Source organism: Halichoeres trimaculatus, unplaced genomic scaffold, assembly GCF_033239565.1.
Source record: "Halichoeres trimaculatus isolate MK-OKI-2021-1 unplaced genomic scaffold, fHalTri1.1 fHalTri1_scaffold_4, whole genome shotgun sequence".
NCBI lineage: Eukaryota > Metazoa > Chordata > Actinopteri > Labriformes > Labridae > Halichoeres > Halichoeres trimaculatus.
Genome location: NW_027437182.1, coordinates 14,756,558 through 14,773,048, shown reverse-complemented (window position 1 = coordinate 14,773,048; position 16,491 = coordinate 14,756,558). Strand labels below are relative to the sequence as shown.

Below are 16,491 nucleotides of genomic sequence, written 5' to 3'. Positions count from 1 at the left end.
TGAGGCTTCATTGAATGGACACTTCCTGTAGTTTAGGGCCGTGATTAACCAGGCCCTTTATGCTCCCAAGCACCCGTCGCTTTTGTCATCAGTACGCCTCACTTCCCCCTCACTAGGAGTTCAGTAGAAAAGGCAACAGAGAGCTCCCAGGCCTAGTCAAACACACAAGCACAGTCATGTTAACCCACCATTGTTTCCAGCTCTCCTTCATTGTGGTTTTTAAAGAGTAGTAGACTGAGGACCTCATCGCAATAAAGCTCTCGACATGTTTAGAGCCCCACAGCTCCTCTCTGAGCCGGGGCGTTGCCTCCAATTACGATGCTATTGAAACTCCTCTTCTGTAATTACGCACAGGCCTTCTTCCACATGGCTCTGAAAGAGGGCCTTCTGCTTTGCATGTGAATCAGCCGAGTCACGTTGTTAAAGTCAGCTTTTGTTTAGCTATATGAGCCAAATGAGCTGCGGCCCCTCTGAATATTAGATGAATGCAAAATAAGTTGGTGACAGCACTTTCAGTTCCACAAAAATGAATTTTCTGCAAACTCAAGGACGAGTAAGTCAAGACAGAAACTCAGAGACTTTTCAAAATCATGGTTTCAGTTATCTTCTGTAATTTTGATGATTAGCAATTTAAACCTATCATATTAAGTTTGAATATCTTCAACAGCTACAGGCACAGAGATAGAGGATAACTACTTGGCTAATCCATCTTTTCATTTTCAAATTCTACATTAATGTGCTGCCTTGTAGAGTTGACTTTTTTAAGGTTATCCATTTTGTTGTACATTGAGGCAATCAAGTCAAATCAAGCTTGAGTTTTCAAAACAGCATTCACATTAACAAGGTCTCTGCAAGGACTTGAACTCCGAGCCCTGTTGCTATGCGGCAGCTTAGAGGTTACACATAGACATACACTGAGCTGATGCACTCTGGGCCAAGTGATTTAAACTCTTGTAAAGAGAACCTAGCTGATTTTCCTCCACATCAGAAAGCCTTGTTGAAATCTAACATGCAAGGTTAATTTTAACACTTGTGTTTATTAAAGCATTCATGGTATTCTTGGGAACAAGGGGTATAAAGAATGGAGGATGGCGTTGAGAGGGTCAAAGTTATTTAAAGGGGCCAACCGCTGTCACAAAATTGTTACTATAGTCTTACCTTTCTTCAAATTTAAACACATTTTCATATTAAAATGTTATATTAGGGTTGGTATTCAAGAAAAATTGAACGCTATACTTCAAATACACTTTTTATGAGACAATGTGGCTTTGGTCAAGTAACATGAACTCTCTTTTCATCGTTTCCATCTGAGTTTACTCAGTTTCAGCTGTTTAGGAGACCTGTTGTTGACTTTTTACCAACTTGAATTATTGTCCCACCATGACTTTTAAAGGGGATGTGAGGAGTTTCTAGGTTATTTTGAAAAAGCTTTCCTTCTAGTTATATGCCTGATTATAATCCACACTTTAAAATGAGATTATAGGCACCAATAGACAGGTTACAGGTTATTTAAAAGTGCAGCTTTTTAGCTTCCTGATCAGGTCCAGCAGGACTTAATTGATTTATGGCACGTCAAAGCCTATATGACAATGCCACGCAGGCTGATGAAGTTTAGAAGATAGATTCGTGATTTTCTCTGCTGAAAACATTTTCCGTGATTAATTTTGCAGTGATGGTGGACACAGGAGCCTGAGAGAGGAGAGTGCCAGGGCATGAGTCAAAGGCTAAGGGGCTCAACTGCTTGTGATAATGTTCATTCCAACCCACAGTCAGCAGTTATTCTGCAGTGGTCTGTTCAAACTTGGAAGTCTTTCAATAAAATGAAGAGTGAGGTTGCATTAGCTCTGCTTGGTAGACGACTGGCAGGACATAACTATGATTCACTTACATTACATATTACAGACATGTCTTAGAGCACCAGACTGCCAGCTGGGCTAAAGACAGACGGCTACAAAACCACATACAAACTAACAGTGTTTACTTGTCACGTTAGCCTACAGATATGTCAGTACACCGGGCTCCTTTTTCTAACATCTTTGATTCATTTATATCATAGCTTCAACAAATTTATCTATTTAGACTGAGACAGTGCCCTGGGCAAGAAAATACAGCATAAACCTTTAGTTAGGCACCAAGCACAATTTCTGTTGAGTATTCTGGTACTGCTGCTGTTACAAATATATGAGGACTTATGTGTATGTGATTTACCCCAATCTGCAAAATATATAACATTTATGAGATTAAAAGTTTTTTTTTTTTTTTTAAGGTTTGTTCTTATTTTGGAAATGTAGAGAGAATGTTGATAACTTCTTGAATTCTATCTCAAAGCTCTTCCAAGTAATGCCCAACAGTAGCAAATGTTATCAAAATGCGGCTTTCACCACAAAGGCCAAATGGACGCCCCCACTCATCTCCCATGGGCCCCTTGCAAGTAGCTTCTCTCACATACACAGTCTGAAGAATGAATAGTGCTTGCATAAGGATGGAGAACAAAGGTAATAGGAGTCCATTTGTGTATGTGTGTGTGCAAGGGGTTTTGGGTGCCCCATGCTCACACCTCCCTTTGTCTTGGACTAATTCCACAATCTTGTCCTCAAAGAAAGGGCTCCCACTCAACATGTTTACAAAGGGCCCCTCAAGCGTGACCCCTCATTATGTACAGCCCCTCCTCTTACAACTGACAGGGCCCCTCAGGGCATCAAGCACCAGCATCAGAAAAAAAGAAGAAATATACAAACCACATTTACATTGATTTGATTATCCTTCATGGTTGATTCATGGCCCTCTGAGCTTCTTTTATGAGTTGGGTTTAGACAAGCTGTCAGACCAAAACACTAACTCAGGCATCATTTTTTAGAAAAGTAATTTTATTATCATAAATAATAATAATAATAATAATAATAATAATAATAATAATAATAATAATAATAGACAATCAAAAATTTCACATTACTTCTGCAAACTATGAGTAATTATCATCTCTTTTGTCAAACCTACATCCTGTTTATAGAAACAAAGTTGCTTAAGTTGCAAGCTCAAAGAAACAGAAGTAGCCTACTGCACATCTGTGCTACAAGATAAAAGCTCTGAGTTATCAACAGCACCTCAGTCTCACATGTGTTTCATTCTTAACCAAAAAAAAAAAAAAAAAGAAAGAAAAATATGTAACTGTTTTCTGTTTTCATTGTGTATTCATTTTTTGCCCTTCTTGTATTGTGGTTTAACATTGACCATGTTAGTCCATTTACAGTAAGTTTCCCTCAGTTCACCACTAATGTGAAGATGCTGCAGCCACAAGTGTCACCACGTCCTTGTGATGTAAGCAAAATAAGCAAAAGTGGTCTATAATGTTATCTTGACCCCACTGGAATGATGGTTTAACAAATGACAAAGCTTTCTAGCTGTGTGATAAATCAACAAAGGGAGTCAATGCTGGTTTATTTTTCTAAAAGAAAAAAAAACGTTGAGAGCATAAAATGGGTTTAATATTTCATCCCTATAATGTGAAAACTATTTTTTAAGTTAGTTTAAAATGCATTAGAAACCTAAATTGGATTCATCAAAGGAATGTGAAAAATAAAATAAAATGCCAGAGTAAATGATAAAAAGAAGAAATTGTAATACTAATTTAAGGGGGAAAAATAATTCCGCTTAATATTTTAAAGGGTAAACATTAGGTTAGAGGCTGGTTTAACTAGCCAATCGCGTACAAGTTCCTTGTCTTAGGTCAACTTCCTGTTTACATTAATGGCTTTAACGCTGAGTGACAAGCGTTTACTTTAATTAAAAGATCTCCATGAGTTTTAGCGAACGCATTCCGTGTAACTCCCTAAAAGTAAATCACCTTGTGTACGAATGACTGGAAAGTCCTGTTATCGTCATTTGTGGAGAGATAACGTCATCTGATGCTAGCTTTTGGCTTCAGCTTCGCTAGCCGCTAATGCTAACGGACGTCGCTAGCTTACAAGTAAGATGTGACGTTGAGATTAAATAATGGTGATAAATCCCATTTATTTGTGCTAAAAAACCGTCAGCAGATTTGGATAAAAGTCTGTCAAGTACTTGTCATTTATTTGAAGATTTTTTAGCTGTATTCTTGTGTTTCACATAGTCTGTTATATGATAATTTATGCTGTATCCTACTGTGCCTTTTGACATTGTCACATCTTTGTCGATCTTCTAATAATTATCAACATACATTTCATGAAAATATAGCGCTTGTGCTAAGAGTAAATGTTCTCTCTCTTTTTTTAAAAAAATGTATTTATTTATTTATTTATTTATTTATTTTTTTACAACCAAAGTGTTAGCTGTCCTGTTTGCAATCCTGGTGACTGCAGTACTCTTGTTGAAGAGCTTAAGGTAAATAACTTGTCTTTAGTCCGGCATGCTTTACTACAAATTATTCAGTGTGTAATGAAAGTTTTAAAAGTTTTATTTCAGGCTTTATGGTCCAGTGTCCTTGAACAGAATCTGATGTTACTGTTGCAGGTCAGTTTTGAACCTGCATGGAGTTCGAACCTGTTTGCTGTTGAATATGTGATGATGACCTAAGACTCAGCCAAGACTGAAACAGGGAACACCAAAAACCGTCTCTGCACGCACAACCAACTTCTTCAGTGAGGTAGGACCAACAGTTGTTCATCTCACAGTGGCATGCATAGAACTATTAGGTACTGGTGCACAATAAGAATCAAACACAAAGAATGAGCTTGTAGCAGTGTCTATAGGTAAAAATGACCAGCCTGCAGGTTCTAAAGAGTTATTCTAATTTTTCTGATTTTTAAGATTCACATATTATTTTGTTGCGCTAAGTAAAGGGTCAGTTATCTCTCTCTTATGATTTATTGTTTATGTGGCTCAGGGTCTTTGAAAACCTCTGATTTGAAACATGATGTGTGGTAAACATGTATGTAAAACACATGGGAATCAACAGGAAAATAAGCACTCTTTTGTTCTTGGCTGAAATATTTTTTTGCATTTAATGACAACAGAAATGTGGTCATGTGTTTCTGCTCGGAGGCTGTTCAGATGCTCTGCTCTCCTGTTCCTGTTTGCCTGGTGCATGGAAGAGTGTGTGTATGTGTGTGTGTGTGTGTGAGTACATATCTGCAGGGCAGCTGTGTCCCCAATATGTGGGGACCTGACCCAGCTGTCACTAACCGTACTGTGGGAGGTCTCTGTGAAAGCACGGAAATAAAATGTACGTTTGTCTCACAGCAGGAACTGGCAGGGAAATGTCTGTAGTTTATATACACAACGGAGTCTCTTTGGAGCACATTTCAACTCTCATTTCTCAAAGTATATCTTTTACTTTAATGCAGAATTCACACAAACAAAACTTGTCTTTGGGCTTGAAAAATGCAGTACACTGATGCTCGTTGGCAGAAGGAACAGTGTTGTACATGGAAGGTCAAAGGTCATTAGATAATGTCCAACCCCTTTGCTGTGACTTGTAAATAGATAGCAGTTTACATGTTTTCAACTATGTTCCATGTGATTAAGTGTGAATGAGGAACAGACGCATCATTGTGGATTATTCCAGTTTGAAAGATAGAGTGGGACATTTTGTTGAGGAACTGTTCCCACTGCTTGATACTTAAGCTTCTCATGCTGATCTAATTACTGTGGGTAGCACTGATGGAACCAGTTTTTGTAATTTCAGGCTATAGAATCCGTAATAAAGACATAAACAAAATCAACTCTAGTGCACATCAAACTCTGAAAGAATCTATAGCCCGTTTTCATACCAACGTCATGTTGCAGAATATAACTGCATAAATTGTGCCTTCCCCGTCATCCACAGTGCTCTGGGGTTAAATATAATGTGGACGAGCCCTTTAAAACAAATGCGATCTGAAAGGCTGGCAAAGGCGAGGGGACGCAGCTGTCGGCGAAGCATGTCTTTTTTAAGGGCTGCCCCTAATGATTGGAGACAGTTGGCAATTACGTAAGTATTCACTTTTAGGCCACTGGGCTGTACACTGTGTCGAGCCCCCCGGACCCTGGCACACATGCAAAAAGAAAAGAAGAAGAGGAAGAGGAGGAGAAGGATGGGGGAGGGTGAACAAGAGTGAGAACAGAGGAGTTAGGGGAGCTGGCCAAGAACCAACAGGGGAACAGCAATGCACGTGCCAACAGAGAGCAACATTCACAGATGGACAGAAAGATGAGAAGAAAGAGGGGGATGGAGGAATGAAGGGAAGGACCAAAGAAAAGAATTGAGTAAGAACAAAGAAATTGTAATTACAGATAAAAAGGGAAAGGAAATAAGAAGAAGGAAAAAACAGTGGGAGCAAACTGCACCATATTTCATGTATGCTCACATGCAGGTAATAGAAGCTAGAATACATCTGAAGCGCTCGCATTGCACAACTTCACGTTCTTATGTAGCACAAAAGTATTCAGGCTTTGGATTAAAGAGACACACAAAACAGGAAGCTGTGACGACAGATGTCACTGAATGTTGGAGCGCAGTGTTTCAGCATTTGCACCAGTTTGAGATTAGCAGAAAAGACAGCTATATAAAAAACTGAAACACATGCTTTTTGTGCAGCTGCTCCGAACAGTAGAGCAGTTGGTTATTTACCCAAGTGTAATGTGGTAGTTAAATGACATATACATTACACAAAACCCCTCTAAATCATCTTCTCAGGCAAAGTTTAGAGCATTAATACCAACATGTCTGCTATTATGTTGTTTCAGTGTATCCTCTGAGCCAAGAGTCTGTCTTTGCTCCACCACCTGTTTCTCATTCGACCTGCGATGCTAACAGCTGCTGAGGGGACCGATGCACACATGCGCATACGTACATACATTATATCATTCATGGAGTAAGTAGGGATACTTACAGTGAATATCCTCAGCGTGACCATCAGAACGATACTTCATTTGCCTTAATTTGTCTCAAGTGGAGCAACAAATGCAAAGCAATCATTTCCAGCTCAGAGAATTACTTTTGAGACACAGTTGGGCTAATCACTTTTTCATTTGTGATGACTGGCACACACTCTCTAAATGAGTCTGATGCGCTCCACACTTGTTGATGTTGTGCTTTGGCAATTATATGTGTGTTTTGGTTGTGTGCGGCTGAAGCTGTTGGTGTAGAAATGTGCGAGTTTGTGTGAGGCGACGGTGTCCACAAGCCTGTACATCAGCAGGGGTGTGCGTGTTTGTACTGCTGTCTCAGCCTCTGGATATTGAATGTGGTCTTTGACACAGAAGCTGCTGATGGCCTTTGCTTTATTAGCAGACTTGTCAGAGGCGCTTGGAGTGGCGTCCCACGGAGCCCACTCATCTGCTGTCAAATATTTATAAATGTCACAGTGCTTCCAAGTGATACCAGCATATGAGGATCCCAGCTTCATATTCTAAAGATTTTCAGCCTTCTTTGAACTTTTTTTTTTAATCATTCACTTGTTTTACAAACTAACTTGAGCAATACTTCATTGTTATTGAACTAAAGAAACTAAAATCTAAGTAAGCATTTCTATCTTATTTTTTTGTAAAAAAATAAAAAATAAAAAGACTCACCTCACAAGTCCAGCAAATGAAATGAAACAGCAGAAAAATAACACCAAAATTGCTTGTAAAAAATCAGCAAGTGGGGTAAAAAATTTACTTGTAATTTGAAGAAACTTGACAGGAGTTTTTTTGTTACTCCTGTTTTCTCTTTGAATATCTTGAAATGAGACATTTTTTTCTGAAGTTTTAGGTGAATTTGGCTCATGTTGAGTGTAAATTGGCAATTTTGTAAAAATATGACATTCTCACTCTCATTTCGCTTCTGACTTTGCTGGCCTTGCTTAACAACAGGAGCAGGTGGGCCAATGACACATCTAAAAGTTGTAATCAATTCGTTTTATTTTACTTATTAGATTATTTTCATAATGCAGCCAAACTGTAAAGCATGAGGTGCTGTGTGAATCAGGACAAGTGGAGGATAGGATGCATTCAAAGGAAGCAAAAAAAAAGTCACATTTTCCATGCCAGTCTGCTTATGATACAAATAACCTTTAACTAAATTTATGCAACATCATTTTTACTTTAAATCAAGTTAAAGTTCAACAAAAGCCCCACTTCACTTGCTTGTTTTATGTACATCAACAAATTTTATTTAACATATATCATGATAAACAGTCTTCATGTCATTGTTAGCATGCATACTTAGCATATGTAATTTTGTCTTCACTGTATTAACAACTAATCCCCCATATTCTATTAGAAATACTCTTTGCACTAAGAGGTGCCAGTGGTGACTGGTATTCACTTGCACGCTTTGTTTGTGTGATTAAAACACTGTCCCAGTGAGGAAGCTGCAACAAAGGAGCTGTGTTTATTCCCTCAGACAGTCCTTGTCACATTCTGTTTGTTTGAGTACAAAGATTATCTTAGCAGATTAAGTCTTGGGTAGGAGAGAAAATGCAGAGTCTGTTTAATTTGATGCTCATCTTGATCCTGGGTCGCTTTTTTTTGTTGCATTTTTCATGAAGACTTTTGTTAACACATTATACTTACTTTAGAAGATCTGTGTTGGACTTTTTGCTAACATGGAGACTGAGTTTCAGTAAAACACACTTAAGGGAAGCAGATAGGATTGGTGTGTTGTTTCCTTCGCTGTAGCGCGGGCTAACAAGAAATCTCCCGCCTTGTTTAGCACGTATGGATTGCGGTTGCTTTGACGCCTAAGGCATTATAGAAAACATGGAGTGGAAACCAGACAAGGCAAGTAATATTAAGGTTGTAGTCAGATGGAGACAGCCAATAAAACTGCAGCACCTCTTCATACTGAATAGAAGATTGTGACAACAGTAGAACGAAGCTACTGAGATTTTTTTTATATGTAGTTCATAATCTTATCTATGAAAAATAATCTTTTTTTTTTAATACCTCAAGAGCAACAGTATGGATTACATTCAATTCCCATTCTTTTAAACTCAAACACTGTTTGAAGTCAAAGCTGTCCAACTGTCTTGAAGCTTTACTGTGTCACAATCATCCCCCTGACGCTGTGTTTTTCAGTTGATTTGAACTTATGAGGGGAAATTATCTTGGTTTGCTTTTCTATATTTGAGTGTTATATACATTTCTGAGCAGCATACATCTAAAGAGCCTCACATCCATTTCAAATCAAAGATCCTGTGTAATCATAAATCATAATATTTGTACTCCTAATGGGCCCCTGCAATGAAAGCCTACATCCATCAGAGGCAAACAATGCCAGAGAGCAGCAATCAAACAGACAGCTGCTTTAAAGCCTGCACACCTCATTTGCATATTTTACTTCCTGCATCCCCGGTACTCTGTGACACACTGGAGAGTTTGTCTCCTGTCTCATCACTCGAAAATTCCTTACGGATTACCCCCTGTCTCTGACATGTTGGTAAGAAAACGCCTCGATTTTCAGAAAAAAAATGAAATAAAAAATAACTTGCAGGGCGGCTTGTCAAGCTGCGATTGCTAATCTATGAGGGAGGATTTGAATAAGTCCTCAGTGGCTCTGCGCTCTCTTTCCTCTCCTCAATCCCTCCCTCATCCCTCGCTCGACGGCCGTCTCAGAAGGAGGCCCCCTGTTCGAGAGCCCATCGTGCTAAGTGAGATTAATTTCGACATCATAAATAACTGGGAGCAGGTCGCCGCGGGGATCGCGGAGACTGTGCCGTGTTAGAGAAACAAATGTATTTGACTGTGCTTTACCATTTCAATCCATGTGCTTAATCCTGTCTTTGTTTCAGTGAGGCACTAAAAAGCTGAGATGGGACCTATCATAATGACACGCTGCATTGTCTTCAGAGTGCTCATCTAAATGGCTTCTTCAGAAACGACTGATAGGGTTTAATGAATGGAGACGTCATATATAACCTGTCCACCATTTTGACAATCCCCATTATCCTTGCATGTGCATAATTCAAACCAAGACACCAGATTTGATAGAGACACAGTGAATTTGTTTCAGATGAAGCTGTCGGCCTAAAAAACATTACTCTTTCTGACTATTGTTTCTTTTTTAGAGTTTTAAAGAAAAGCTCTTTTATTTACCTCACCACAGTGTTTAAATTCATGTTAAAATGATTTTAAAGTGTCCCCATAATGCAGCTATCACTCACGACTCTGGCATGTGATTGAGAACCTCACTTAAGCAATAAATGGTATGTAGAGAAAATAGTAATGTCTCCAAGTTGTTGAAGGTTGTGAATTTAAAGCTACACCTTGCATCGTGTTGTCAGAAGCCTTAAGGTGTGATTGAGACAGACTCAAATGAAAAGTTTGGTATTTCTAAATCTATAATCCATTACCTGATTGATCCACCAAGCCCAGGATTTCTTTGACAGCCAGGTACAGGATTTTTCTCCCTTTCATTTGGCTTGTTGACCTTTTGTGCTGTTGCCATAAGCTCAGCTTGTCTCAGGATCCTTTTTCAAACATTAATCAGCCTTAGTAAGGTTAATGTAAGGTCGACTTACACTTGAACAGCTGCCACTTTCCAGTTTCTTAAGCATGTCTTAAAATCCCCAGTTTGACCCCTGCTACGTCTCAGATGATTTTATACAGAGAGTAGACAGTCTGAAGGGTAATACTTATGTTTGACAGAACCAATCCTATTCACATATGTCCCTTTAAATTCAGATATACAGTGCGTCGTATAATTCTGGCCACAAGGCTTTGCCAGAATATCTATTTGTATGTGAGTGCATCCACCGTGATATGTCCTTTGTACCTCCCTATTTCTAACACACATCCATGCTTCACCATAAAAACCAGCCGCACAACACAAGCAAACACAGTCACATTCATTACATCAGGTCTTAGAATACATGAATACATGATTTGCCTCGCAGAAAAGCTCAACAAACAAAATGCAGAAAAAAACGGACAACGACCAAGGCAATCTAAACAGGATTGACCTTAACTCAAACAAGCCTCCTCGGTTCCTTGCTGCTGCTGAATTTGCGTGCGTTGGTCTCCATTTATTTGAGGGTGTCAGGGCCTGTTCCGCCTTGTTTACTGTTAAGAGGATGAAAATGAACAGCCAAATAGTGCTCCATTTATAAGCCTGTTTATACATGCTAATACCGGAGGCTGTTTTGCACCCACAGCAGCACTGCTGGATGTGACTCAATCAACACAACACTGCCCCCCACACACATAAGTCTTTAAAACCAAGTATAGAAGTAAATTTAAAGGCGCAGCAAAATGTTAATAGTGGCCGTGACCAACAAAATGCTTCTTTGACACAGAGATGGAAATCAGCTTTGCTGACCCTTTGCTTTAAGACTTTTGAATACATTTTATTTTTATTTTTTCTCAACACAAAATTCAGCTAATGTGTTAAGAACAAGTTTGCCACACACCCTGCTTCCAGAAGAGTGTGCATGTTGCCATATCTCAAGTTGTTTAATCCCTGGTTGCAGCTTTAAAGGAGACATATTTCTCCATGGCAAGAGCCTTAATCAAATGATACAAGAGGCCTAAGCTTTGCTTGTTTTCATTAGGGTTAGCCTATTAGAAACACTCTCTCTTGGAAAGGGTTTCTCCCCTCTAAAACTTGCATTATATGAACCTTCACTAACAGGCCTAGCATATATGGCAAGGCTCCCCTAATAGTTCGTAATTATTCAATATATAGTTCTAAAAAGTTGTACGTTAATGCTGGAAATGCTCACAAGGTGAGTGGACACATGCCAAAACCAACAGGCTAGTCTATAGATCAGGTGTTGTTGTTCAAGGCCCTGTTTACACGACAACTTTTCATCTGAAAAAGCTAAAACAGAGAAAAAAATCTGCATTTACACGGAACGCTGAGGGACTCATAACGCTGTAGTAAGTATGCCAGACCTGTGGTTGGCGCTATAACTGTCCTGTCCAGAAGCCGCTTTCGGAAGATCTCAACCAAAGTAGAGTTGAGCCAGTCATCTGGTGTACTGGCGAATACCACTTGCAGAAGTGGAGCAACAGACGCACATTTTGTTGAAAGGCAGTCAGCAGATTGAGCAGCACATGCACAACACTGTCTGCAACGATCATCACAGCGGTACTGTTGTACTGTTGTATGCACTCATGCGAAGTGGAGTGTGACATCAGCGTTTCCACTGAAAACACTGGCTTACTGTTAACATGGCAACAGTGTCTGTAGCGTTTCAGAAAAATTTCACTCTGGAGGCCGTTTTCAAAACTCCAAACCCCCTTAACGTGTAGAGGAGGGACAGGACGCAACAATACTTGTGCGTTACACCCTAAAACCGTTGTGGTGTAAAATTGAATGTTGTGACCTCTCCTCAGCAGTTTACCATTTAATGTGGAGTAAGAGGTCAGGTAGGAAATAAAACTGTAAAATCAAGACAGGCAGAATAGAGATGGAAAAAAACAGAACAAGTAAATGTCATTATGCTAAGACTTATACTTTTAAATACTTAAGTTAACACATTTTCTGTATCCAGGAGTCTGGACAGCAGAGCAGCAGCTGTTTTAAAGCATTAAAGAAGAAGTAGCTGGTAGTCTGGTGCCACAGGTGATAGATGTGAGTTAACATATGTAAATGGAGCTAATGAATTCGAACCAGCAGGGGCAGGCTGTGTATTTTCTAAAGCGCTGTTGGCTTTATTTAAGTGTACCTGCATGGTAAATCCTGTGTTGTTGTGACTCAAGGAAATTTATTTGTAGGTATTGTTTTGTCGGCTTTGAGTGTAAATCCTCTAAAGATAGAGGTGAGTGCTGTTGGCTGTAGTGTGGTGCATTTGTTTCAAACCTTTGAAGACCATAATACCCAGGAAGCACTGAAGGAAATGAAACTTACACCTGTAAGAGAATGGGGAACGTTTTTTTCCCCTTTCACTAAGCTACTGCATGGAAAGGCCATGGTGTAGTAAATAGAAGCCATAAACGATGAAGGGATGAAGGATGCTGCTTCAGCTTTCGGTGCTGGGGCCTTCTGCTTGTCTCACTAACTATTCAGTGTCAGAAACTTTGGATGCTGAAGAGATCCAGATGGCACTATCCTCGGGCATGTGTTTGTATCTGCATACTTCAGAGATGAAATCTAGCATATAATTTGGTCAAACTGAATCTTAAAACACTATTTATGTGTGACTTTATTGACATGGACAGTGCTGATGTGTCCTTTAGGAGCTCTGGGTGTCTGTGATGTCTGAGTGGGAAAAACTCCCTGGCCTCCTTCGACGCGCTCACTCCTCGGGACAGAAAGCATTCAACACCTCTTGACAAGAAGAACACGAGTTAAAGGGATGACAAAGTCAGTGTTCCTACACCTGCCTTTAATCCCCTCCAGGAGATTTCCACACTTTGGTGACAAAGACTTGACAGAATGGCTTAGGCCAACACTCGTCTCTAAGGCAGACTTTCTGCATTGCTTTACTTCTTTTTTTAGATGAAAGTTACAAGTTTGTTTTCAAATTCTCTGGCAAGAGGACATTGACAGGTCCTATTAAAAAACCTTTAAGTGATAATGGGTATGACACATAAATCAACCCATGTTTGGAGGGAAGGTACTTCACAGGTGTCAGCAATTTTTGGCTCAATCCAATAGCCTGTTTGTGCATAGGAAAACTTTTTTTACTTTTACTTTATTTTCTAAGTAATACCTACTGGAATAATTTGTCTGTTTAAAATCCCTTGTAAAAAATAAATAAATAACCCTTATGGCTTTTATACTCTGCAGAAGTAACATAATATTGTTCAGTACGTCAAACCTCCACCAAACATATTTCCTCCAGCTGCAGTGTGCAGATTTAAAAATAGGACATTGTATTTTCTTCACATGAATGAATTCTGTCGCATAATGTTTCATCACACTTCTTAGCTGCACAGTGCTACAAACAAAGCAGGTTGTCCAAATTGAGAGTAAATGTGGATGGATGGACGGAGCCAAATCCACAATAAACTCCGAAGCATGCGAGCTGTCATTCTTTTTGCCATCCATCTTGATTTGCCGCCGTCTTTCATTCGAACACAGTGGCTGCATTCCTGATTCTAAGCGCTGCTACCATCCCCTCTGGGAAAAAGTAAAAGGACAGACAGACAGGCAAGCAGACAGACGGACAGACAGAAGGGTGAAGGGGAAACAGCCCGACAGCCGCCCACTGCACCCGTACAGATTTATTATTTGTGCAGTCGCTCAGGACATTTCACAGCTGTGTTTACCTTGGACCCAGCCGTGAGTATTAGGTGGCAGGGCCTGGGATTGCAGATGTGATTACCCATTCACAGATTCACTACCAGACCCCCTCTCTTCATTTTTTAATACCTCCTCTGACACTGTTAATCAGAAAAAAAAAATTAAAAGGCTTTTTTCTGTGGACCGTAATTCACAGCACGTTTTAGGGTTGAAGCTTTATTTAAGGAGGATTTAGCTGTAATGTCATGTCAGTTCCTCAATTAGGTCGTCTCAGGGTGAAGTCATCACCAGCGGCTTCAGCCTACCATAACTCTGGAAATACTTCCAGCACTCCTCTGGATGGAAAGATCGACATGGTGGGGAGTTTATGTAGAGCCCTGCTGGCATTGGATAGACCCGCTTTGTCTACTTAGTCCGGGCCATACGTTCAAAGTACTGTATATAGGAAATGGGAGCCATACTGTGCCAACCGCCCAAATGTCTTGGCATGTGGAAGCAGGCCTGAGGGAGGCTTTAGGATCGCTTGATTTTAGGGCTGTTAAAGAGGGATTGAGTGTTGAAGAGGAGGGTTTTTAGTGCGAGTGAGTAAAAACCTGGTCTGCATCTACATTTGTGTTTTCTTTTTAATGAATTATTTCCCACAGTCTTTCCTTAAAGTTTTAACAGCCCATTACAGTTAATGCTGCTTGTACACCTCTTTTTTTCCAACCTCAAAAATGAAAAAATCATACTGAGAGTAAAATAATTTTCTCATTTTCAACCAGAAAAATCAGCTATCTAACATTTTTCTCTGCCATGGTCACTTTTAGCTCAAATAACTATCATCTGATGTGCAGAGCCTCAATTTTCTCCCATTTTATACCTCTGTAAGAAGGTTCTAAATACAAGGCCATACATCAGTCTCAAACTATTTTTTAAGCATGTCCTTGATAATATTTTTTTTGCTCTCTAATGAGCTTCAGCACATTAAAAGGTTCAACAGATACACAAAAATAATAATTAAACCTCTTTTCAGCTTCTCCATTCAACACCTTTTAAAAATGATCTCTTCAAACTTTCTGCCACCTTACCTTAACCTCTGTTAAGTATTCAGTCCAACCCCAGACTGGTGAATGTAAAATAAATGAAATAGTTAAATAAGAAAGCATCATGCCTACTCCTTCTAATGCGCTCTGTCACTCTCGCATTATAAAACCCACTCCATAATGATCCAATTTGGTGCACTCACTCACTGAAATAATCTGTGCTGAAAGCAAATAGCCTGGAACTGGTGATTGCCTTTGCCAGACATTTTCTCATTAAACTCCCCGTGTATCAGGCAATTACCAACTCACATACATATCATGTGAGCGTAAGGGATAAAGAGGGAGAGTAAGAGAGACGGAGAAGGAAGAGGCCAGTTGCTCTTTACCATAAATTCCCTCTCTCGTCAGCCCTGTTTAAACTTATGCACTCTAGTCTGTGCCACATCCGACAGATAGTAATCCCATATGGATTTTATCTCCTGGCTCACCCCATCCTGTGTAACTCAACTCCAGATTTACAGCAAGCAAGAACCATTCCTGACATACCACCAGCTCACAAAACGCCATAAAATGAACCAGCAAATGACAATCCTGCGAAGCGTTACAGTTTCAATATTTCCATCATACAGTAAAATGAAATAAAATACGGAGGAAATACAAACCAGGCTTAATGTGATGCAACAAAGAGAACCAGATCAGGACATATGTTACAAGATGTTGCCCATCTCATTACGGTTCACGGGTTTAATCATGCTCGGCTGCTTATAAACTCTGAAAATTGTGTGTCAGTTCACATGCACAAGCACAAAATCCACATATGGAGCCACTTCTAGACATTAATGAGGTCACGTTAGAATAAAGCAGAGCTTGGTCACACTGCGACATCTCAGGGGGTGAAGATGATTGTTTAGTGGAGATACTAAGCGCAATCAGTTGTTTATGTTCTATTATTTTCCACAGTGTTAACTTTATGCTGTCTAAAGGGGTACCCATGTGGATGCTGCAGAGCATGGCATGTTGTACAGTAGGTCATGTGTGATAGAATAAGCATGATCCATGCATGCATGCACACACATATGGAAAGCCCATTCACTGGCATGCAGAAGCACTAATTCAGACGCATGAATGCACTGGCATGCACAAACAGACTCATCACTTAATACAGTTGCTGCCAGCTAAAATGAGGCTGATGGTCAGATTAAGTTCACCATAAAGTTGAGGTACTTGCCCTCATGGTCACTGTTGGAAATCTTGTGTAGCATGTCTACAATACAAACTCTTTGTTTGCAATTTGCTCACAGTTTTATGTCTTCACTGTTACATGGGTGAAATAAC

The 16,491-nt window shown here is 39.7% G+C and overlaps 1 long non-coding RNA gene across 1 annotated transcript in view; it reads left to right on the top strand.

The window, feature by feature from the left end:
- Positions 1-3,783: 3,783 nt before the first annotated feature.
- LOC141788551 (uncharacterized) overlaps positions 3,784-16,491 on the top strand; it is a 78,841-nt gene continuing 66,133 nt past the window's right edge. Inside the window, exons 1-3 of the long non-coding RNA XR_012598147.1 lie at positions 3,784-3,967; positions 4,305-4,362; positions 4,492-4,624. This is a non-coding gene — a long non-coding RNA (uncharacterized LOC141788551). The remainder of the gene's footprint in view (positions 3,968-4,304; positions 4,363-4,491; positions 4,625-16,491) is intronic.